The sequence below is a fragment of the Rhinoderma darwinii genome, chromosome 3, assembly GCF_050947455.1.
Source record: "Rhinoderma darwinii isolate aRhiDar2 chromosome 3, aRhiDar2.hap1, whole genome shotgun sequence".
Classification (NCBI taxonomy): Eukaryota; Metazoa; Chordata; class Amphibia; order Anura; family Rhinodermatidae; genus Rhinoderma; species Rhinoderma darwinii.
The window spans coordinates 398,778,724-398,801,041 of record NC_134689.1 but is presented as its reverse complement, the minus strand read 5'-3'; the positions used below and the strand labels follow the sequence as shown (position 1 = coordinate 398,801,041).

The 22,318-nt window shown below is 39.2% G+C and overlaps 31 non-coding genes across 31 annotated transcripts; all 31 read left to right on the top strand.

Moving 5' to 3' along the window:
* Positions 1-202: 202 nt before the first annotated feature.
* On the top strand, positions 203-274 carry TRNAE-CUC (transfer RNA glutamic acid (anticodon CUC)). The gene has a single exon. It is a non-coding gene; the product is annotated as a tRNA-Glu (tRNA).
* Positions 275-1,312: 1,038 nt separating this feature from the next.
* On the top strand, positions 1,313-1,384 carry TRNAE-CUC (transfer RNA glutamic acid (anticodon CUC)). The gene has a single exon. It is a non-coding gene; the product is annotated as a tRNA-Glu (tRNA).
* Positions 1,385-1,861: 477 nt separating this feature from the next.
* TRNAE-CUC (transfer RNA glutamic acid (anticodon CUC)) lies at positions 1,862-1,933 on the top strand. Its single transcript has one exon. It is a non-coding gene; the product is annotated as a tRNA-Glu (tRNA).
* A 483-nt stretch (positions 1,934-2,416) lies between these two features.
* On the top strand, positions 2,417-2,488 carry TRNAE-CUC (transfer RNA glutamic acid (anticodon CUC)). The gene has a single exon. It is a non-coding gene; the product is annotated as a tRNA-Glu (tRNA).
* A 477-nt stretch (positions 2,489-2,965) lies between these two features.
* Positions 2,966-3,037, top strand: TRNAE-CUC (transfer RNA glutamic acid (anticodon CUC)). The gene has a single exon. It is a non-coding gene; the product is annotated as a tRNA-Glu (tRNA).
* Positions 3,038-4,060: 1,023 nt separating this feature from the next.
* On the top strand, positions 4,061-4,132 carry TRNAE-CUC (transfer RNA glutamic acid (anticodon CUC)). Its single transcript has one exon. It is a non-coding gene; the product is annotated as a tRNA-Glu (tRNA).
* A 482-nt stretch (positions 4,133-4,614) lies between these two features.
* On the top strand, positions 4,615-4,686 carry TRNAE-CUC (transfer RNA glutamic acid (anticodon CUC)). The gene has a single exon. It is a non-coding gene; the product is annotated as a tRNA-Glu (tRNA).
* A 483-nt stretch (positions 4,687-5,169) lies between these two features.
* TRNAE-CUC (transfer RNA glutamic acid (anticodon CUC)) lies at positions 5,170-5,241 on the top strand. Its single transcript has one exon. It is a non-coding gene; the product is annotated as a tRNA-Glu (tRNA).
* A 483-nt stretch (positions 5,242-5,724) lies between these two features.
* Positions 5,725-5,796, top strand: TRNAE-CUC (transfer RNA glutamic acid (anticodon CUC)). The gene has a single exon. It is a non-coding gene; the product is annotated as a tRNA-Glu (tRNA).
* A 483-nt stretch (positions 5,797-6,279) lies between these two features.
* Positions 6,280-6,351, top strand: TRNAE-CUC (transfer RNA glutamic acid (anticodon CUC)). The gene has a single exon. It is a non-coding gene; the product is annotated as a tRNA-Glu (tRNA).
* Positions 6,352-6,834: 483 nt separating this feature from the next.
* TRNAE-CUC (transfer RNA glutamic acid (anticodon CUC)) lies at positions 6,835-6,905 on the top strand. The gene has a single exon. It is a non-coding gene; the product is annotated as a tRNA-Glu (tRNA).
* A 475-nt stretch (positions 6,906-7,380) lies between these two features.
* Positions 7,381-7,452, top strand: TRNAE-CUC (transfer RNA glutamic acid (anticodon CUC)). The gene has a single exon. It is a non-coding gene; the product is annotated as a tRNA-Glu (tRNA).
* Positions 7,453-8,492: 1,040 nt separating this feature from the next.
* On the top strand, positions 8,493-8,564 carry TRNAE-CUC (transfer RNA glutamic acid (anticodon CUC)). The gene has a single exon. It is a non-coding gene; the product is annotated as a tRNA-Glu (tRNA).
* A 483-nt stretch (positions 8,565-9,047) lies between these two features.
* TRNAE-CUC (transfer RNA glutamic acid (anticodon CUC)) lies at positions 9,048-9,119 on the top strand. The gene has a single exon. It is a non-coding gene; the product is annotated as a tRNA-Glu (tRNA).
* A 1,039-nt stretch (positions 9,120-10,158) lies between these two features.
* On the top strand, positions 10,159-10,230 carry TRNAE-CUC (transfer RNA glutamic acid (anticodon CUC)). The gene has a single exon. It is a non-coding gene; the product is annotated as a tRNA-Glu (tRNA).
* Positions 10,231-11,268: 1,038 nt separating this feature from the next.
* On the top strand, positions 11,269-11,340 carry TRNAE-CUC (transfer RNA glutamic acid (anticodon CUC)). Its single transcript has one exon. It is a non-coding gene; the product is annotated as a tRNA-Glu (tRNA).
* Positions 11,341-11,823: 483 nt separating this feature from the next.
* TRNAE-CUC (transfer RNA glutamic acid (anticodon CUC)) lies at positions 11,824-11,895 on the top strand. Its single transcript has one exon. It is a non-coding gene; the product is annotated as a tRNA-Glu (tRNA).
* A 483-nt stretch (positions 11,896-12,378) lies between these two features.
* Positions 12,379-12,450, top strand: TRNAE-CUC (transfer RNA glutamic acid (anticodon CUC)). The gene has a single exon. It is a non-coding gene; the product is annotated as a tRNA-Glu (tRNA).
* Positions 12,451-13,488: 1,038 nt separating this feature from the next.
* TRNAE-CUC (transfer RNA glutamic acid (anticodon CUC)) lies at positions 13,489-13,560 on the top strand. The gene has a single exon. It is a non-coding gene; the product is annotated as a tRNA-Glu (tRNA).
* Positions 13,561-14,043: 483 nt separating this feature from the next.
* On the top strand, positions 14,044-14,115 carry TRNAE-CUC (transfer RNA glutamic acid (anticodon CUC)). Its single transcript has one exon. It is a non-coding gene; the product is annotated as a tRNA-Glu (tRNA).
* A 483-nt stretch (positions 14,116-14,598) lies between these two features.
* On the top strand, positions 14,599-14,670 carry TRNAE-CUC (transfer RNA glutamic acid (anticodon CUC)). The gene has a single exon. It is a non-coding gene; the product is annotated as a tRNA-Glu (tRNA).
* A 1,037-nt stretch (positions 14,671-15,707) lies between these two features.
* On the top strand, positions 15,708-15,779 carry TRNAE-CUC (transfer RNA glutamic acid (anticodon CUC)). The gene has a single exon. It is a non-coding gene; the product is annotated as a tRNA-Glu (tRNA).
* A 485-nt stretch (positions 15,780-16,264) lies between these two features.
* On the top strand, positions 16,265-16,336 carry TRNAE-CUC (transfer RNA glutamic acid (anticodon CUC)). Its single transcript has one exon. It is a non-coding gene; the product is annotated as a tRNA-Glu (tRNA).
* Positions 16,337-16,811: 475 nt separating this feature from the next.
* On the top strand, positions 16,812-16,883 carry TRNAE-CUC (transfer RNA glutamic acid (anticodon CUC)). Its single transcript has one exon. It is a non-coding gene; the product is annotated as a tRNA-Glu (tRNA).
* A 483-nt stretch (positions 16,884-17,366) lies between these two features.
* On the top strand, positions 17,367-17,438 carry TRNAE-CUC (transfer RNA glutamic acid (anticodon CUC)). Its single transcript has one exon. It is a non-coding gene; the product is annotated as a tRNA-Glu (tRNA).
* A 483-nt stretch (positions 17,439-17,921) lies between these two features.
* Positions 17,922-17,993, top strand: TRNAE-CUC (transfer RNA glutamic acid (anticodon CUC)). The gene has a single exon. It is a non-coding gene; the product is annotated as a tRNA-Glu (tRNA).
* A 1,038-nt stretch (positions 17,994-19,031) lies between these two features.
* TRNAE-CUC (transfer RNA glutamic acid (anticodon CUC)) lies at positions 19,032-19,103 on the top strand. The gene has a single exon. It is a non-coding gene; the product is annotated as a tRNA-Glu (tRNA).
* Positions 19,104-19,586: 483 nt separating this feature from the next.
* TRNAE-CUC (transfer RNA glutamic acid (anticodon CUC)) lies at positions 19,587-19,658 on the top strand. Its single transcript has one exon. It is a non-coding gene; the product is annotated as a tRNA-Glu (tRNA).
* A 483-nt stretch (positions 19,659-20,141) lies between these two features.
* Positions 20,142-20,213, top strand: TRNAE-CUC (transfer RNA glutamic acid (anticodon CUC)). Its single transcript has one exon. It is a non-coding gene; the product is annotated as a tRNA-Glu (tRNA).
* A 1,037-nt stretch (positions 20,214-21,250) lies between these two features.
* On the top strand, positions 21,251-21,322 carry TRNAE-CUC (transfer RNA glutamic acid (anticodon CUC)). The gene has a single exon. It is a non-coding gene; the product is annotated as a tRNA-Glu (tRNA).
* A 485-nt stretch (positions 21,323-21,807) lies between these two features.
* On the top strand, positions 21,808-21,879 carry TRNAE-CUC (transfer RNA glutamic acid (anticodon CUC)). The gene has a single exon. It is a non-coding gene; the product is annotated as a tRNA-Glu (tRNA).
* Positions 21,880-22,318: the final 439 nt, after the last annotated feature.

The window sequence follows — 22,318 nt, the reverse complement described above, 5'->3', positions numbered from 1 at the left end:
TCAAGTCTGGTGGAAGAAAAAAGCCATGAAAATAGGAAAGAAATGTACCCCATTTGAAGTTCAAACTAAGACTGACACACTACCTACTGCACTAGTGAGACCAGACATTTTCACCCCATCGCAACATGGATAAATTAAAGCAAGTAATTACTTTTTACTTTATTTTTTTTTTTTTATATTACATACACAAAACCTTATCTACTCCCATATGGTCTAGCGGTTAGGATTCTTGGTTCTCACCCAGGTGGCCTGGGTTTGACTCCCGGTATGGGAATTAGCCTCCATTTAGACTTGAACCTGCATTCGATGGTCGAGTGGGTGAGTTTAATTTTTCTGGATGAAAGTGCTTTTGTGGCCAAAAATCTGAATGTGCCTTTTCTTCATTTTGCACAAGATACTATTTTGGCTTTAGGTTTTGAATAATTCCCATCTCTCCCTTATCACTCCAAGTTGTCAAGGAAGTCAGAAGCACCATTGTCCTCTCCGTCAATTTGGCTTTCCTTCATTTTTGATTGATAATGTTTTGGCATTCAATGTAAAAGAGCTGTGGCCTTCAAGTCTGGTGGAAGAGAAAAGCCATGAAAATAGGAAAGAAATGTACCCCATTTGAAGTTCAAACTAAGACTGACACACTACCTACTGCACTAGCGAGACCAGACATTTTCACCCCATCGCAACATGGATAAATTAAAGCAAGTAATTACTTTTTACTTTATTAATTTTTTTTTTTATATTACATACACAAAATCTTATCTGCTCCCATATGGTCTAGCGGTTAGGATTCCTGGTTCTCACCCAGGTGGCCTTTGTTCGACTCCCGGTATGGGAATGAGCCTCCATTTAGACTTGAACCTGCATTCGATGGTTGAGTTGGTCAGTTTAATGTTTCTGGATGAAAGTGCTTTTGTGGCTAAAAATCTGAATGTGCCTTTCCTTCATTTTGCACAAGATACTATTTTGGCTTTAGGTTTTGAATAATTCCCATCTCTCCCTTATCACTCCAAGTTGTCAAGGAAGTCAGAAGCACCATTGTCCTCTCCGTCAATTTGGCTTTCCTTCATTTTTGATTGATAATGTTTTGGCATTCAATGTAAAAGAGCTGTGGCCTTCAAGTCTGGTGGAAGAAAAAAGCCATGAAAATAGGAAAGAAATGTACCCCATTTGAAGTTCAAACTAAGACTGACACACTACCTACTGCACTAGTGAGACCAGACATTTTCACCCCATCGCAACATGGATAAATTAAAGCAAGTAATTACTTTTTACTTTATTTTTTTTTTTTTTTATATTACATACACAAAACCTTATCTTTTCCCATATGGTCTAGCGGTTAGGATTCCTGGTTCTCACCCAGGTTGTCTGGGTTTGACTCCCGGTATGGGAATGAGCCTCCATTTAGACTTGAACCTGCATTCGATGGTCGAGTGGGTCAGTTTAATGTTTCTGGATGAAAGTGCTTTTGTGGCCAAAAATCTGAATGTGCCTTTTCTTCATTTTGCACATTTTGGCTTTAGGTTTTGAATAATTCCCATCTCTCCCTTATCACTCCAAGTTGTCAAGGAAGTCAGAAGCACCATTGTCCTGTCCGTCAATTTGGCTTTCCTTCATTTTTGATTGATAATGTTTTGGCATTCAATGTAAAAGAGCTGTGGCCTTCAAGTCTGGTGGAAGAAAAAAGCCATGAAAATAGGAAAGAAATGTACCCCATTTGAAGCTCAAACTAAGACTGACACACTACCTACTGCACTAGTGAGACCAGACATTTTCACCCCATCGCAACATGGATAAATTAAAGCAAGTAATGACTTTTTATTTTGTTCTTTTATTTATTTTTATATTACTTACTCTAAACCTTATCTGCTCCCATATGGTCTAGCGGTCAGGATTCCTGGTTCTCACCCAGGTGGCCCGGCTTTGAGTCCCGGTATGGGAATGAGCCTACATTTAGACTTGAACCTGCATTTTATGGTTGAGTGGGTCAGTTTAATGTTTCTGGATGAAAGTGCTTTTGTAGCTAAAAATCTGAATGTGCCTTTTCTTTATTTTGCACAAGATACTATTTTGGCTTCAGGTTTTGAATAATTACCATCTCTCCCTTATCACTCCAAGTTGTCAAGGAAGTCAGAAGCACCATTGTCCTCTCCGTCAATTTGGCTTTCCTTCATTTTTGATTGATAATGTTTTGGCATTCAATGTAAAAGAGCTGTGGCCTTCAAGTCTGGTGGAAGAGAAAAGCCATGAAAATAGGAAAGAAATGTACCCCATTTGAAGTTCAAACTAAGACTGACACACTACCTACTGCACTAGTGAGACCAGACATTTTCACCCCATCGCAACATGGATAAATTAAAGCAAGTAATTACTTTTTACTTTATTATTTTTTTTTTTTATATTACATACACAAAACCTTATCTTTTCCCATATGGTCTAGCGGTTAGGATTCCTGGTTCTCACCCAGGTTGTCTGGGTTTGACTCCCGGTATGGGAATGAGCCTCCATTTAGACTTGAACCTGCATTCGATGGTCGAGTGGGTCAGTTTAATGTTTCTGGATGAAAGTGCTTTTGTGGCCAAAAATCTGAATGTGCCTTTTCTTCATTTTGCACATTTTGGCTTTAGGTTTTGAATAATTCCCATCTCTCCCTTATCACTCCAAGTTGTCAAGGAAGTCAGAAGCACCATTGTCCTGTCCGTCAATTTGGCTTTCCTTCATTTTTGATTGATAATGTTTTGGCATTCAATGTAAAAGAGCTGTGGCCTTCAAGTCTGGTGGAAGAAAAAAGCCATGAAAATAGGAAAGAAATGTACCCCATTTGAAGCTCAAACTAAGACTGACACACTACCTACTGCACTAGTGAGACCAGACATTTTCACCCCATCGCAACATGGATAAATTAAAGCAAGTAATGACTTTTTATTTTGTTCTTTTATTTATTTTTATATTACTTACTCTAAACCTTATCTGCTCCCATATGGTCTAGCGGTCAGGATTCCTGGTTCTCACCCAGGTGGCCCGGCTTTGAGTCCCGGTATGGGAATGAGCCTACATTTAGACTTGAACCTGCATTTTATGGTTGAGTGGGTCAGTTTAATGTTTCTGGATGAAAGTGCTTTTGTAGCTAAAAATCTGAATGTGCCTTTTCTTTATTTTGCACAAGATACTATTTTGGCTTCAGGTTTTGAATAATTACCATCTCTCCCTTATCACTCCAAGTTGTCAAGGAAGTCAGAAGCACCATTGTCCTCTCCGTCAATTTGGCTTTCCTTCATTTTTGATTGATAATGTTTTGGCATTCAATGTAAAAGAGCTGTGGCCTTCAAGTCTGGTGGAAGAGAAAAGCCATGAAAATAGGAAAGAAATGTACCCCATTTGAAGTTCAAACTAAGACTGACACACTACCTACTGCACTAGTGAGACCAGACATTTTCACCCCATCGCAACATGGATAAATGAAAGCAAGTAATTACTTTTTACTTTATTTTTTATTTTTTTTTATATTACATACACAAAACCTTATCTGCTCCCATATGGTCTAGCGGTTAGGATTCCTGGTTCTCACCCAGGTGGCCCGGGTTCGACTGGGAATGAGCCTCCATTTAGACTTGAACCTGCATTTGATGGTTGAGTGGGTCAGTTTAATGTTTCTGGATGAAAGTGCTTTTGTGGCCAAAAATCTGAATGTGCCTTTTCTTCATTTTGCACAAGATACTATTTTGGCTTTAGGTTTTGAATAATTCCCATCTCTCCCTTATCACTCCAAGTTGTCAAGGAAGTCAGAAGCACCATTGTCCTGTCCGTCAATTTGGCTTTCCTTCATTTTTGATTGATAATGTTTTGGCATTCAATGTAAAAGAGCTGTGGCCTTCAAGTCTGGTGGAAGAAAAAAGCCATGAAAATAGGAAAGAAATGTACCCCATTTGAAGTTCAAACTAAGACTGACACACTACCTACTGCACTAGTGAGACCAGACATTTTCACCCCATCGCAACATGGATAAATTAAAGCAAGTAATTACTTTTTACTTTATTTTTTTATATTACATACACAAAACCTTATCTGCTCCCATATGGTCTAGCGGTTAGGATTCCTGGTTCTCACCCAGGTGGCCCGGGTTCGACTCCCGGTATGGGAATGAGCCTCCATTTAGACTTGAACCTGCATTCGATGGTCGAGTGGGTCAGTTTAATGTTTCTGGATGAAAGTGCTTTTGTGGCCAAAAATCTGAATGTGCCTTTTCTTCATTTTGCACAAGATACTATTTTGGCTTTAGGTTTTGAATAATTCCCATCTCTCCCTTATCACTCCAAGTTGTCAAGGAAGTCAGAAGCACCATTGTCCTGTCCGTCAATTTGGCTTTCCTTCATTTTTGATTGATAATGTTTTGGCATTCAATGTAAAAGAGCTGTGGCCTTCAAGTCTGTTGGAAGAAAAAAGCCATGAAAATAGGAAAGAAAAGTACCCCATTTGAAGTTCAAACTAAGACTGACACACTACCTACTGCACTAGTGAGACCAGACATTTTCACCCCATCGCAACATGGATAAATTAAAGCAAGTAATGACTTTTTACTTTATAAATTTTTTTTTTATCTTACATACACAAAACCTTATCTGCTCCCATATGGTCTAGCGGTTAGGATTCCTGGTTCTCACCCAGGTGGCCCGGGTTCGACTCCCGGTATGGGAATGAGCCTCCATTTAGACTTGAACCTGCATTCGATGGTTGAGTGGGTCAGTTTAATGTTTCTGGATGAAAGTGCTTTTGTAGCTAAAAATCTGAATGTGCCTTTTCTTCATTTTGCACAAGATACTATTTTGGCTTTAGGTTTTGAATAATTACCATCTCTCCCTTATCACTCCAAGTTGTCAAGGAAGTCAGAAGCACCATTGTCCTCTCCGTCAATTTGGCTTTCCTTCATTTTTGATTGATAATGTTTTGGCATTCAATGTAAAAGAGCTGTGGCCTTCAAGTCTGGTGGAAGAGAAAAGCCATGAAAATAGGAAAGAAATGTACCCCATTTGAAGTTCAAACTAAGACTGACACACTACCTACTGCACTAGCGAGACCAGACATTTTCACCCCATCGCAACATGGATAAATTAAAGAAAGTAATGACTTTTTACTTTATTTTTTTTTTTTTTTATATTACATACACAAAACCTTATCTGCTCCCATATGGTCTAGCGGTTAGGATTCCTGGTTCTCACCCAGGTGGCCCGGGTTCGACTCCCGGTATGGGAATGAGCCTCCATTTAGACTTGAACCTGCATTTGATGGTTGAGTGGGTCAGTTTAATGTTTCTGGATGAAAGTGCTTTTGTGGCCAAAAATCTGAATGTGCCTTTTCTTCATTTTGCACAAAATACTATTTTGGCTTTAGGTTTTGAATAATTCCCATCTCTCCCTTATCACTCCAAGTTGTCAAGGAAGTCAGAAGCACCATTGTCCTGTCCGTCAATTTGGCTTTCCTTCATTTTTGATTGATAATGTTTTGGCATTCAATGTAAAAGAGCTGTGGCCTTCAAGTCTGGTGGAAGAAAAAAGCCATGAAAATAGGAAAGAAAAGTACCCCATTTGAAGTTCAAACTAAGACTGACACCCTACCTACTGCACTAGCGAGACCAGACATTTTCACCCCATCGCAACATGGATAAATTAAAGCAAGTAATGACTTTTTACTTTATTATTTTTTTTTTTTATATTACATACACAAAACCTTATCTGCTCCCATATGGTCTAGCGGTTAGGATTCCTGGTTCTCACCCAGGTGGCCTGGGTTTGACTCCCGCTATGGGAATGAGCCTCCATTTAGACTTGAACCTGCATTCGATGGTCGAGTGGGTCAGTTTAATGTTTCTGGATGAAAGTGCTTTTGTGGCCAAAAATCTGAATGTACCTTTTCTTCATTTTGCACAAGATACTATTTTGGCTTTAGGTTTTGAATAATTACCATCTCTCCCTTATCACTCCAAGTTGTCAAGGAAGTCAGAAGCACCATTGTCCTCTCCGTCAATTTGGCTTTCCTTCATTTTTGATTGATAATGTTTTGGCATTCAATGTAAAAGAGCTGTGGCCTTCAAGTCTGGTGGAAGAAAAAAGCCATGAAAATAGGAAAGAAATGTACCCCATTTGAAGTTCAAACTAAGACTGACACACTACCTACTGCACTAGTGAGACCAGACATTTTCACCCCATCGCAACATGGATAAATTAAAGCAAGTAATTACTTTTTACTTTATTTTTTTTTTTTTTTATATTACATACACAAAACCTTATCTGCTCCCATATGGTCTAGCGGTTAGGATTCCTGGTTCTCACCCAGGTGGCCTGGGTTCGACTCCCGGTATGGGAATGAGCCTCCATTTAGACTTGAACCTGCATTTGATGGTTGAGTGGGTCAGTTTAATGTTTCTGGATGAAAGTGCTTTTGTGGCCAAAAATCTGAATGTGCCTTTTCTTCATTTTGCACAAAATACTATTTTGGCTTTAGGTTTTGAATAATTCCCATCTCTCTCTTATCACTCCAAGTTGTCAAGGAAGTCAGAAGCACCATTGTCCTGTCCGTCAATTTGGCTTTCCTTCATTTTTGATTGATAATGTTTTGGCATTCAATGTAAAAGAGCTGTGGCCTTCAAGTCTGTTGGAAGAAAAAAGCCATGAAAATAGGAAAGAAAAGTACCCCATTTGAAGTTCAAACTAAGACTGACACACTACCTACTGCACTAGTGAGACCAGACATTTTCACCCCATCACAACATGGATAAATTAAAGCAAGTAATTACTTTTTACTTTATTTTTTTTTTTTTTTATATTACATACACAAAACCTTATCTGCTCCCATATGGTCTAGCGGTTAGGATTCCTGGTTCTCACCCAGGTGGCCCGGGTTCGACTCCGGTATGGGAATGACCCTCCATTTAGACTTGAACCTGCATTCGATGGTTGAGTGGGTCAGTTTAATGTTTCTGGATGAAAGTGCTTTTGTGGCCAAAAATCTGAATGTGCCTTTTCTTCATTTTGCACATTTTGGCTTTAGGTTTTGAATAATTCCCATCTCTCCCTTATCACTCCAAGTTGTCAAGGAAGTCAGAAGCACCATTGTCCTGTCCGTCAATTTGGCTTTCCTTCATTTTTGATTGATAATGTTTTGGCATTCAATGTAAAAGAGCTGTGGCCTTCAAGTCTGGTGGAAGAAAAAAGCCATGAAAATAGGAAAGAAATGTACCCCATTTGAAGTTCAAACTAAGACTGACACACTATCTACTGCACTAGTGAGACCAGACATTTTCACCCCATCGCAACATGGATAAATGAAAGCAAGTAATGACTTTTTACTTTATTAATTTTTTTTTTTATATTACATACACGAAACCTTATCTGCTCCCATATGGTCTAGCGGTTAGGATCCCTGGTTCTCACCCAGGTGGCCCGGGTTTGACTCCTGGTATGGGAATGAGCCTCCATTTAGACTTGAACCTGCATTCGATGGTTGAGTGGGTCAGTTTAATGTTTCTGGATGAAAGTGCTTTTGTGGCCAAAAATCTGAATGTGCCTTTTCTTCATTTTGCACAAGATACTATTTTGGCTTTAGGTTTTGAATAATTCCCATCTCTCCCTTATCACTTCAAGTTGTCAAGGAAGTCAGAAGCACCATTGTCCTGTCCGTCAATTTGGCTTTCCTTCATTTTTGATTGATAATGTTTTGGCATTCAATGTAAAAGAGCTGTGGCCTTCAAGTCTGGTGGAAGAAAAAAGCCATGAAAATAGGAAAGAAATGTACCCCATTTGAAGTTCAAACTAAGACTGACACACTACCTACTGCACTAGCGAGACCAGACATTTTCACCCCATCGCAACATGGATAAATTAAAGCAAGTAATGACTTTTTACTTTATTAATTTTTTTTTTTATATTACATACACGAAACCTTATCTGCTCCCATATGGTCTAGCGGTTAGGATTCCTGGTTCTCACCCAGGTGGCCCGCGTTTGTCTCCCAGTATGGGAATGAGCCTCCATTTAGACTTGAACCTGCATTCGATGGTCGAGTGGGTCAGTTTAATGTTTCTGGATGAAAGTGCTTTTGTGGCCAAAAATCTGAATGTGCCTTTTCTTCATTTTGCACAAGATACTATTTTGGCTTTAGGTTTTGAATAATTCCCATCTCTCCCTTATCACTCCAAGTTGTCAAGGAAGTCAGAAGCACCATTGTCCTGTCCGTCAATTTGGCTTTCCTTCATTTTTGATTGATAATGTTTTGGCATTCAATGTAAAAGAGTTGTGGCCTTCAAGTCTGGTGGAAGAAAAAAGCCATGAAAATAGGAAAGAAAAGTACCCCATTTGAAGTTCAAACTAAGACTGACACACTATCTACTGCACTAGCGAGACCAGACATTTTTACCCCATCGCAACATGGATAAATTAAAGCAAGTAATGACTTTTTATTTTGTTCTTTTATTTATTTTTATATTACTTACTCTAAACCTTATCTGCTCCCATATGGTCTAGTGGTTAGGATTCCTGGTTCTCACCCAGGTGGCCCGGGTTTGGCTCCCGGTATGGGAATGAGCCTCCATTTAGACTTGAACCTGCATTTGATGGTTGAGTGGGTCAGTTTAATGTTTCTGGATGAAAGTGCTTTTGTGGCTAAAAATCTGAATGTGCCTTTTCATCATTTTGCACAAGATACTATTTTGGCTTTAGGTTTTGAATAATTCCCATCTCTCCCTTATCACTCCAAGTTGTCAAGGAAGTCAGAAGCACCATTGTCCTGTCCGTCAATTTGGCTTTCCTTCATTTTTGATTGATAATGTTTTGGCATTCAATGTAAAAGAGCTGTGGCCTTCAAGTCTGGTGGAAGAAAAAAGCCATGAAAATAGGAAAGAAAAGTACCCCATTTGAAGTTCAAACTAAGACTGACACACTACCTACTGCACTAGTGAGACCAGACATTTTCACCCCATCACAACATGGATAAATTAAAGCAAGTAATGACTTTTTACTTTATTATTTTTTTTTTTTATATTACATACACAAAACCTTATCTGCTCCAATATGGTCTAGCGGTTAGGATTCCTGGTTCTCACCCAGGTGGCCCGGGTTCGACTCCCGGTATGGGAATGAGCCTCCATTTAGGCTTGAACCTGCATTCGATGGTCGAGTGGGTCAGTTTAATGTTTCTGGATGAAAGTGCTTTTGTGGCCAAAAATCTGAATGTGCCTTTTCTTCATTTTGCACAAGATACTATTTTGGCTTTAGGTTTTGAATAATTCCCATCTCTCCCTTATCACTCCAAGTTGTCAAGGAAGTCAGAAGCACCATTGTCCTGTCCGTCAATTTGGCTTTCCTTCATTTTTGATTGATAATGTTTTGGCATTCAATGTAAAAGAGCTGTGGCCTTCAAGTCTGGTGGAAGAAAAAAGCCATGAAAATAGGAAAGAAAAGTACCCCAATTCGAAGTTCAAACTAAGACTGACACCCTACCTACTGCACTAGCGAGACCAGACATTTTCACCCCATCGCAACATGGATAAATTAAAGCAAGTAATTACTTTTTACTTTATTTTTTATTTTTTTTATATTACATACACAAAACCTTATCTGCTCCCATATGGTCTAGCGGTTAGGATTCCTGGTTCTCACCCAGGTGGCCTGCTTTCGACTCCCGGTATGGGAATGAGCCTCCAATTAGACATGAACCTGAATTCGATGGTCGAGTGGGTCAGTTTAATTTTTCTGGATGAAAGTGCTTTTGTGGCCAAAAATCTGAATGTGCCTTTTCTTCATTTTGCACAAGATACTATTTTGGCTTTAGGTTTTGAATAATTCCCATCTCTCCCTTATCACTCCAAGTTGTCAAGGAAGTCAGAAGCACCATTGTCCTGTCCGTCAATTTGGCTTTCCTTCATTTTTGATTGATAATGTTTTGGCATTCAATGTAAAAGAGCTGTGGCCTTCAAGTCTGGTGGAAGAAAAAAGCCATGAAAATAGGAAAGAAAAGTACCCCATTTGAAGTTCAAACTAAGACTGACACCCTACCTACTGCACTAGCGAGACCAGACATTTTCACCCCATCGCAACATGGATAAATTAAAGCAAGTAATGACTTTTAACTTTATTAATTTTTTTTTTTATATTACATACACAAAACCTTATCTGCTCCCATATGGTCTAGCGGTTAGGATTCCTGGTTCTCACCCAGGTGTCCCGGGTTCGACTCCCGGTATGGGAATGAGCCTCCATTTAGACTTGAACCTGCATTAGATGGTTGAGTGGGTCAGTTTAATGTTTCTGGATGAAAGTGCTTTTGTAGCTAAAAATCTGAATGTGCCTTTTCTTCATTTTGCACAAGATACTATTTTGGCTTTAGGTTTTGAATAATTCCCATCTCTCCCTTATCACTCCAAGTTGTCAAGGAAGTCAGAAGCACCATTGTCCTGTCCGGCAATTTGGCTTTCCTTCATTTTTGATTGATAATGTTTTGGCATTCAATGTAAAAGAGCTGTGGCCTTGAAGTCTGGTGGAAGAGAAAAGCCATGAAAATAGGAAAGAAATGTACCCCATTTGAAGTTCAAACTAAGACTGACACACTACCTACTGCACTAGTGAGACAAGACATTTTCACCCCATCGCAACATGGATAAATTAAAGCAAGTAATTACTTTTTACTTTATTATTTTTTTTTTTTATATTACATACACGAAAACTTATCTGCTCCCAAATTGTCTAGCGGTTAGGATTCCTGGTTCTCACCCAGGTGGCCCGGGTTTGACTCCCGGTATGGGAATGAGCCTCCATTTAGACTTGAACCTGCATTCGATGGTCGAGTGGGTCAGTTTAATGTTTTTGGATGAAAGTGCTTTTGTGGCCAAAGATCTGAATGTGCCTTTTCTTCATTTTGCACAAGATACTATTTTGGCTTTAGGTTTTGAATAATTACCATCTCTCCCTTATCACTCCAAGTTGTCAAGGAAGTCAGAAGCACCATTGTCCTGTCCGTCAATTTGGCTTTCCTTCATTTTTGATTGATAATGTTTTGGCATTCAATGTAAAAGAGCTGTGGCCTTCAAGTCTGTTGGAAGAAAAAAGCCATGAAAATAGGAAAGAAAAGTACCCCATTTGAAGTTCAAACTAAGACTGACACACTACCTACTGCACTAGCGAGACCAGACATTTTCACCCCATCGCAACATGGATAAATTAAAGCAAGTAATGACTTTTTACTTTAATAATTTTTTTTTTTATATTACATACACGAAACCTTATCTGCTCCCATATGGTCTAGCGGTTAGGATTCCTGGTTCTCACCCAGGTGGCCCGGGTTTGACTCCCGGTATGGGAATGAGCCTTCATTTAGACTTGAACCTGCATTCGATGGTCGAGTGGGTCAGTTTAATGTTTTTGGATGAAAGTGCTTTTGTAGCTAAAAATCTGAATGTGCCTTTTCTTCATTTTGCACAAGATACTATTTTGGCTTTAGGTTTTGAATAATTACCATCTCTCCCTTATCACTCCAAGTTGTGAAGGAAGTCAGAAGCACCATTGTCCTCTCCGTCAATTTGGCTTTCCTTCATTTTTGATTGATAATGTTTTGGCATTCAATGTAAAAGAGCTGTGGCCTTCAAGTCTGGTGGAAGAGAAAAGCCATGAAAATAGGAAAGAAATGTACCCCATTTGAAGTTCAAACTAAGACTGACACACTACCTACTGCACTAGTGAGACCAGACATTTTCACCCCATCGCAACATGGATAAATTAAAGCAAGTAATGACTTTTTACTTTATTTTTTTTATTTTTTATATTACATACACAAAACCTTATCTGCTCCCATATGGTCTAGCGGTTAGGATTCCTGGTTCTCACCCAGGTGGCCCGGGTTCGACTCCCGGTATGGGAATGAGCCTCCATTTAGACTTGAACCTGCATTCGATGGTTGAGTGCGTCAGTTTAATGTTTCTGGATGAAAGTGCTTTTGTGGCCAAAAATCTGAATGTGCCTTTTCTTCATTTTGCACAAGATACTATTTTGGCTTTAGGTTTTGAATAATTCCCATCTCTCCCTTATCACTCCAAGTTGTCAAGGAAGTCAGAAGCACCATTGTCCTGTCCGTCAATTTGGCTTTCCTTCATTTTTGATTGATAATGTTTTGGCATTCAATGTAAAAGAGCTGTGGCCTTCAAGTCTGGTGGAAGAAAAAAGCCATGAAAATAGGAAAGAAAAGTACCCCATTTGAAGTTCAAACTAAGACTGACACCCTACCTACTGCACTAGTGAGACCAGACATTTTCACCCCATCGCAACATGGATAAATTAAAGCAAGTAATTACTTTTTACTTTATTATTTTTTTTTTTTATATTACATACACAAAACCTTATCTGCTCCCATATGGTCTAGCGGTTAGGATTCCTGGTTCTCACCCAGGTGGCCTGGGGTCGACTCCCGGTATGGGAATGAGCCTCCATTTAGACTTGAACCTGCATTCGATGGTCGAGTGGGTCAGTTTAATGTTTCTGGATGAAAGTGCTTTTGTGGCCAAAAATCTGAATGTGCCTTTTCTTCATTTTGCACAAGATACTATTTTGGCTTTAGGTTTTTTATAATTCCCATCTTTCCCTTATCACTCCAAGTTGTCAAGGAAGTCAGAAGCACCATTGTCCTGTCCGTCAATTTGGCTTTCCTTCATTTTTGATTGATAATGTTTTGGCATTCAATGTAAAAGAGCTGTGGCCTTCAAGTCTGGTGGAAGAAAAAAGCCATGAAAATAGGAAAGAAATGTACCCCATTTGAAGTTCAAACTAAGACTGACACACTACCTACTGCACTAGTGAAACCAGACATTTTCACCCCATCGCCACATGGATAAATTAAAGCAAGTAATGACTTTTTACTTTATTAATTTTTTTTTTTATATTACATACACGAAACCTTATCTGCTCCCATATGGTCTAGCGGTTAGGATTCCTGGTTCTCACCCAGGTGGCCTGTGTTCAACTCCCGGTATAGGAATGAGCCTCCATTTAGACTTGAACCTGCATTCGATGGTTGAGTGGGTCAGTTTAATGTTTCTGGATGAAAGTGCTTTTGTAGCTAAAAATCTGAATGTGCCTTTTCTTCATTTTGCACAAGATACTATTTTGGCTTTAGGTTTTGAATAATTACCATCTCTCCCTTATCACTCCAAGTTGTCAAGGAAGTCAGAAGCACCATTGTCCTCTCCGTCAATTTGGCTTTCCTTCATTTTTGATTGATAATGTTTTGGCATTCAATGTGAAAGAGCTGTGGCCTTCAAGTCTGGTGGAAGAGAAAAGCCATGAAAATAGGAAAGAAATGTACCCCATTTGAAGTTCAAACTAAGACTGACACACTACCTACTGCACTAGTGAGACCAGACATTTTCACCCCATCGCAACATGGATAAATTAAAGCAAGTAATTACTTTTTACTTTATTTTTTTTTTTTTTTATATTACATACACAAAACCTTATCTGCTCCCATATGGTCTAGCGGTTAGGATTCCTGGTTCTCACCCAGGTGGCCCGGGTTTGACTCCCGGTATGGGAATGAGCCTCTATTTAGACTTGAACCTGCATTCGATTGTCGAGTGGGTCAGTTTAATGTTTCTGGATGAAAGTGCTTTTGTGGCCAAAAATCTGAATGTGCCTTTTCTTCATTTTGCACAAGATACTATTTTGGCTTTAGGTTTTGAATAATTACCATCTCTCCCTTATCACTCCAAGTTGTCAAGGAAGTCAGAAGCACCATTTTCCTGTCCTCAATTTGGCTTTCCTTCATTTTTGATTGATAATGTTTTGGCATTCAATGTAAAAGAGCTGTGGCCTTCAAGTCTGTTGGAAGAGAAAAGCCATGAAAATAGGAAAGAAAAGTACCCCATTTGAAGTTCAAACTAAGACTGACACACTACCTACTGCACTAGCGAGACCAGACATTTTCACCCCATCGCAACATGGATAAATTAAAGCAAGTAATGACTTTTTACTTTAATAATTTTTTTTTTTTATATTACATACACGAAACCTTATCTGCTCCCATATGGTCTAGCGGTTAGGATTCCTGGTTCTCACCCAGGTGGCCCGCGTTCGACTCCCGGTATGGGAATGAGCCTCCATTTAGACTTGAACCTGCATTCGATGGTTGAGTGGGTGAGTTTAATGTTTCTGGATGAAAGTGCTTTTGTAGCTAAAAATCTGAATGTGCCTTTTCTTCATTTTGCACAAGATACTATTTTGGCTTTAGGTTTTGAATAATTACCATCTCTCCCTTATCACTCCAAGTTGTCAAGGAAGTCAGAAGCACCATTGTCCTCTCCGTCAATTTGGCTTTCCTTCATTTTTGATTGATAATGTTTTGGCATTCAATGTAAAAGAGCTGTGGCCTTCAAGTCTGGTGGAAGAGAAAAGCCATGAAAATAGGAAAGAAATGTACCCCATTTGAAGTTCAAACTAAGACTGACACACTACCTACTGCACTAGTGAGACCAGACATTTTCACCCCATCGCAACATGGATAAATTAAAGCAAGTAATTACTTTTTACTTTATTTTTTTTTTTTTTTATATTACATACACAAAACCTTATCTGCTCCCATATGGTCTAGCGGTTAGGATTCCTGGTTCTCACCCAGGTGGCCCGGGTTTGACTCCCGGTATGGGAATGAGCCTCCATTTAGACTTGAACCTGCATTCGATGGTCGAGTGGGTCAGTTTAATGTTTCTGGATGAAAGTGCTTTTGTGGCCAAAAATCTGAATGTGCCTTTTCTTCATTTTGCACAAGATACTATTTTGGCTTTAGGTTTTGAATAATTACCATCTCTCCCTTATCACTCCAAGTTGTCAAGGAAGTCAGAAGCACCATTTTCCTGTCCTCAATTTGGCTTTCCTTCATTTTTGATTGATAATGTTTTGGCATTCAATGTAAAAGAGCTGTGGCCTTCAAGTCTGTTGGAAGAAAAAAGCCATGAAAATAGGAAAGAAAAGTACCCCATTTGAAGTTCAAACTAAGACTGACACACTACCTACTGCACTAGCGAGACCAGACATTTTCACCCCATCGCAACATGGATAAATTAAAGCAAGTAATGACTTTTTACTTTAATAATTTTTTTTTTTATATTACATACACGAAACCTTATCTGCTCCCATATGGTCTAGCGGTTAGGATTCCTAGTTCTCACCCAGGTGGCCCGCGTTTGACTCCCGGTATGGGAATGAGCCTCCATTTAGACTTGAACCTGCATTCGATGGTTGAGTGGGTGAGTTTAATGTTTCTGGATGAAAGTGCTTTTGTAGCTAAAAATCTGAATGTGCCTTTTCTTCATTTTGCACAAGATACTATTTTGGCTTTAGGTTTTGAATAATTCCCATCTCTCCCTTATCACTCCAAGTTGTCAAGGAAGTCAGAAGCACCATTGTCCTCTCCGTCAATTTGGCTTTCCTTCATTTTTGATTGATAATGTTTTGGCATTCAATGTAAAAGAGCTGTGGCCTTCAAGTCTGGTGGAAGAGAAAAGCCATGAAAATAGGAAAGAAATGTACCCCATTTGAAGTTCAAACTAAGACTGACACACTACCTACTGCACTAGTGAGACCAGACATTTTCACCCCATCGCAACATGGATAAATTAAAGCAAGTAATTACTTTTTACTTTATTTTTTATTTTTTTTATATTACATACACAAAACCTTATCTGCTCCCATATGGTCTAGCGGTTAGGATTCCTGGTTCTCACCCAGGTGGCCCGTGTTCGACTCCCGGTATGGGAATGAGCCTCCATTTAGACTTGAACCTGCATTCGATGGTCGAGTGGGTCAGTTTAATGTTTCTGGATGAAAGTGCTTTTGTAGCTAAAAATCTGAATGTGCCTTTTCTTCATTTTGCACAAGATACTATTTTGGCTTTAAGTTTTGAATAATTCCCATCTCTCCCTTATCACTCCAAGTTGTCAAGGAAGTCAGAAGCACCATTGTCCTCTCCGTCAATTTGGCTTTCCTTCATTTTTGATTGATAATGTTTTGGCATTCAATGTAAAAGAGCTGTGGCCTTCAAGTCTGGTGGAAGAGAAAAGCCATGAAAATAGGAAAGAAATGTACCCCATTTGAAGTTCAAACTAAGACTGACACACTACCTACTGCACTAGTGAGACCAGACATTTTCACCCCATCGCAACATGGATAAATTAAATCAATTAATTACTTTTTACTTTATTTTTTTTTTTTTTTTAATATTACATACACATAACCTTATCTGCTCCCATATGGTCTAGCGGTTAGGATGCCTGGTTCTCACCCAGGTGGCCCGGGTTTGACTCCCGGTATGGGAATGAGCCTCCATTTAGACTTGAACCTGCATTCGATGGTCGAGTGGGTCAGTTTAATGTTTCTGGATGAAAGTGCTTTTGTGGCCAAAAATCTGAATGTGCCTTTTCTTCATTTTGCACATTTTGGCTTTAGGTTTTGAATAATTCCCATCTCTCCCTTATCACTCCAAGTTGTCAAGGAAGTCAGAATCACCATTGTCCTCTCCGTCAATTTGGCTTTCCTTCATTTTTGATTGATAATGTTTTGGCATTCAATGTAAAAGAGCTGTGGCCTTCAAGTCTGGTGGAAGAGAAAAGCCATGAAAATAGGAAAGAAATGTACCCCATTTGAAGTTCAAACTAAGACTGACACACTATCTACTGCACTAGCGAGACCAGACATTTTCACCCCATCGCAACATGGATAAATTAAAGCAAGTAATTACTTTTTACTTTATTAATTTTTTTTTTAATATTACATACACAAAACCTTATCTGCTCCCATATGGTCTAGCGGTTAGGATTCCTGGTTCTCACCCAGGTGGCCAGGGTTCGACTCCCGGTATGGGAATGAGCCTCCATTTAGACTTGAACCTGCATTAGATGGTTGAGTGGGTCAGTTTAATGTTTCTGGATGAAAGTGCTTTTGTAGCTAAAAATCTGAATGTGCCTTTTCTTCATTTTGCACAAGATACTATTTTGGCTTAAGGTTTTGAATAATTCCCATCTCTCCCTTATCACTCCAAGTTGTCAAGGAAGTCAGAAGCACCATTGTCCTCTCCGTCAATTTGGCTTTCCTTCATTTTTGATTGATAATGTTTTGGCATTCAATGTAAAAGAGCTGTGGCCTTCAAGTCTGGTGGAAGAGAAAAGCCATGAAAATAGGAAAGAAATGTACCCCATTTGAAGTTCAAACTAAGACTGACACACTACCTACTGCACTAGTGAGACCAGACATTTTCACCCCATCGCAACATGGATAAATTAAAGCAAGTAATTACTTTTTACTTTATTTTTTATTTTTTTTATATTACATACACAAAACCTTATCTGCTCCCATATGGTCTAGCGGTTAGGATTCCTGGTTCTCACCCAGGTGGCCCGGGTTCGACTCCCGGTATGGGAATGAGCCTCCATTTAGACTTGAACCTGCATTCGATGGTTGAGTGCGTCAGTTTAATGTTTCTGGATGAAAGTGCTTTTGTGGCCAAAAATCTGAATGTGCCTTTTCTTCATTTTGCACAAGATACTATTTTGGCTTTAGGTTTTGAATAATTCCCATCTCTCCCTTATCACTCCAAGTTGTCAAGGAAGTCAGAAGCACCATTGTCCTGTCCGTCAATTTGGCTTTCCTTCATTTTTGATTGATAATGTTTTGGCATTCAATGTAAAAGAGCTGTGGCCTTCAAGTCTGGTGGAAGAAAAAAGCCATGAAAATAGGAAAGAAAAGTACCCCATTTGAAGTTCAAACTAAGACTGACACCCTACCTACTGCACTAGTGAGACCAGACATTTTCACCCCATCGCAACATGGATAAATTAAAGCAAGTAATTACTTTTTACTTTATTATTTTTTTTTTTTATATTACATACACAAAACCTTATCTGCTCCCATATGGTCTAGCGGTTAGGATTCCTGGTTCTCACCCAGGTGGCCTGGGGTCGACTCCCGGTATGGGAATGAGCCTCCATTTAGACTTGAACCTGCATTCGATGGTCGAGTGGGTCAGTTTAATGTTTCTGGATGAAAGTGCTTTTGTGGCCAAAAATCTGAATGTGCCTTTTCTTCATTTTGCACAAGATACTATTTTGGCTTTAGGTTTTTTATAATTCCCATCTTTCCCTTATCACTCCAAGTTGTCAAGGAAGTCAGAAGCACCATTGTCCTGTCCGTCAATTTGGCTTTCCTTCATTTTTGATTGATAATGTTTTGGCATTCAATGTAAAAGAGCTGTGGCCTTCAAGTCTGGTGGAAGAAAAAAGCCATGAAAATAGGAAAGAAATGTACCCCATTTGAAGTTCAAACTAAGACTGACACACTACCTACTGCACTAGTGAAACCAGACATTTTCACCCCATCGCCACATGGATAAATTAAAGCAAGTAATGACTTTTTACTTTATTAATTTTTTTTTTTATATTACATACACGAAACCTTATCTGCTCCCATATGGTCTAGCGGTTAGGATTCCTGGTTCTCACCCAGGTGGCCTGTGTTCAACTCCCGGTATAGGAATGAGCCTCCATTTAGACTTGAACCTGCATTCGATGGTTGAGTGGGTCAGTTTAATGTTTCTGGATGAAAGTGCTTTTGTAGCTAAAAATCTGAATGTGCCTTTTCTTCATTTTGCACAAGATACTATTTTGGCTTTAGGTTTTGAATAATTACCATCTCTCCCTTATCACTCCAAGTTGTCAAGGAAGTCAGAAGCACCATTGTCCTCTCCGTCAATTTGGCTTTCCTTCATTTTTGATTGATAATGTTTTGGCATTCAATGTGAAAGAGCTGTGGCCTTCAAGTCTGGTGGAAGAGAAAAGCCATGAAAATAGGAAAGAAATGTACCCCATTTGAAGTTCAAACTAAGACTGACACACTACCTACTGCACTAGTGAGACCAGACATTTTCACCCCATCGCAACATGGATAAATTAAAGCAAGTAATTACTTTTTACTTTATTTTTTTTTTTTTTTATATTACATACACAAAACCTTATCTGCTCCCATATGGTCTAGCGGTTAGGATTCCTGGTTCTCACCCAGGTGGCCCGGGTTTGACTCCCGGTATGGGAATGAGCCTCTATTTAGACTTGAACCTGCATTCGATTGTCGAGTGGGTCAGTTTAATGTTTCTGGATGAAAGTGCTTTTGTGGCCAAAAATCTGAATGTGCCTTTTCTTCATTTTGCACAAGATACTATTTTGGCTTTAGGTTTTGAATAATTACCATCTCTCCCTTATCACTCCAAGTTGTCAAGGAAGTCAGAAGCACCATTTTCCTGTCCTCAATTTGGCTTTCCTTCATTTTTGATTGATAATGTTTTGGCATTCAATGTAAAAGAGCTGTGGCCTTCAAGTCTGTTGGAAGAGAAAAGCCATGAAAATAGGAAAGAAAAGTACCCCATTTGAAGTTCAAACTAAGACTGACACACTACCTACTGCACTAGCGAGACCAGACATTTTCACCCCATCGCAACATGGATAAATTAAAGCAAGTAATGACTTTTTACTTTAATAATTTTTTTTTTTTATATTACATACACGAAACCTTATCTGCTCCCATATGGTCTAGCGGTTAGGATTCCTGGTTCTCACCCAGGTGGCCCGCGTTCGACTCCCGGTATGGGAATGAGCCTCCATTTAGACTTGAACCTGCATTCGATGGTTGAGTGGGTGAGTTTAATGTTTCTGGATGAAAGTGCTTTTGTAGCTAAAAATCTGAATGTGCCTTTTCTTCATTTTGCACAAGATACTATTTTGGCTTTAGGTTTTGAATAATTACCATCTCTCCCTTATCACTCCAAGTTGTCAAGGAAGTCAGAAGCACCATTGTCCTCTCCGTCAATTTGGCTTTCCTTCATTTTTGATTGATAATGTTTTGGCATTCAATGTAAAAGAGCTGTGGCCTTCAAGTCTGGTGGAAGAGAAAAGCCATGAAAATAGGAAAGAAATGTACCCCATTTGAAGTTCAAACTAAGACTGACACACTACCTACTGCACTAGTGAGACCAGACATTTTCACCCCATCGCAACATGGATAAATTAAAGCAAGTAATTACTTTTTACTTTATTTTTTTTTTTTTTTATATTACATACACAAAACCTTATCTGCTCCCATATGGTCTAGCGGTTAGGATTCCTGGTTCTCACCCAGGTGGCCCGGGTTTGACTCCCGGTATGGGAATGAGCCTCCATTTAGACTTGAACCTGCATTCGATGGTCGAGTGGGTCAGTTTAATGTTTCTGGATGAAAGTGCTTTTGTGGCCAAAAATCTGAATGTGCCTTTTCTTCATTTTGCACAAGATACTATTTTGGCTTTAGGTTTTGAATAATTACCATCTCTCCCTTATCACTCCAAGTTGTCAAGGAAGTCAGAAGCACCATTTTCCTGTCCTCAATTTGGCTTTCCTTCATTTTTGATTGATAATGTTTTGGCATTCAATGTAAAAGAGCTGTGGCCTTCAAGTCTGTTGGAAGAAAAAAGCCATGAAAATAGGAAAGAAAAGTACCCCATTTGAAGTTCAAACTAAGACTGACACACTACCTACTGCACTAGCGAGACCAGACATTTTCACCCCATCGCAACATGGATAAATTAAAGCAAGTAATGACTTTTTACTTTAATAATTTTTTTTTTTATATTACATACACGAAACCTTATCTGCTCCCATATGGTCTAGCGGTTAGGATTCCTAGTTCTCACCCAGGTGGCCCGCGTTTGACTCCCGGTATGGGAATGAGCCTCCATTTAGACTTGAACCTGCATTCGATGGTTGAGTGGGTGAGTTTAATGTTTCTGGATGAAAGTGCTTTTGTAGCTAAAAATCTGAATGTGCCTTTTCTTCATTTTGCACAAGATACTATTTTGGCTTTAGGTTTTGAATAATTCCCATCTCTCCCTTATCACTCCAAGTTGTCAAGGAAGTCAGAAGCACCATTGTCCTCTCCGTCAATTTGGCTTTCCTTCATTTTTGATTGATAATGTTTTGGCATTCAATGTAAAAGAGCTGTGGCCTTCAAGTCTGGTGGAAGAGAAAAGCCATGAAAATAGGAAAGAAATGTACCCCATTTGAAGTTCAAACTAAGACTGACACACTACCTACTGCACTAGTGAGACCAGACATTTTCACCCCATCGCAACATGGATAAATTAAAGCAAGTAATTACTTTTTACTTTATTTTTTATTTTTTTTATATTACATACACAAAACCTTATCTGCTCCCATATGGTCTAGCGGTTAGGATTCCTGGTTCTCACCCAGGTGGCCCGTGTTCGACTCCCGGTATGGGAATGAGCCTCCATTTAGACTTGAACCTGCATTCGATGGTCGAGTGGGTCAGTTTAATGTTTCTGGATGAAAGTGCTTTTGTAGCTAAAAATCTGAATGTGCCTTTTCTTCATTTTGCACAAGATACTATTTTGGCTTTAAGTTTTGAATAATTCCCATCTCTCCCTTATCACTCCAAGTTGTCAAGGAAGTCAGAAGCACCATTGTCCTCTCCGTCAATTTGGCTTTCCTTCATTTTTGATTGATAATGTTTTGGCATTCAATGTAAAAGAGCTGTGGCCTTCAAGTCTGGTGGAAGAGAAAAGCCATGAAAATAGGAAAGAAATGTACCCCATTTGAAGTTCAAACTAAGACTGACACACTACCTACTGCACTAGTGAGACCAGACATTTTCACCCCATCGCAACATGGATAAATTAAATCAATTAATTACTTTTTACTTTATTTTTTTTTTTTTTTTAATATTACATACACATAACCTTATCTGCTCCCATATGGTCTAGCGGTTAGGATGCCTGGTTCTCACCCAGGTGGCCCGGGTTTGACTCCCGGTATGGGAATGAGCCTCCATTTAGACTTGAACCTGCATTCGATGGTCGAGTGGGTCAGTTTAATGTTTCTGGATGAAAGTGCTTTTGTGGCCAAAAATCTGAATGTGCCTTTTCTTCATTTTGCACATTTTGGCTTTAGGTTTTGAATAATTCCCATCTCTCCCTTATCACTCCAAGTTGTCAAGGAAGTCAGAATCACCATTGTCCTCTCCGTCAATTTGGCTTTCCTTCATTTTTGATTGATAATGTTTTGGCATTCAATGTAAAAGAGCTGTGGCCTTCAAGTCTGGTGGAAGAGAAAAGCCATGAAAATAGGAAAGAAATGTACCCCATTTGAAGTTCAAACTAAGACTGACACACTATCTACTGCACTAGCGAGACCAGACATTTTCACCCCATCGCAACATGGATAAATTAAAGCAAGTAATTACTTTTTACTTTATTAATT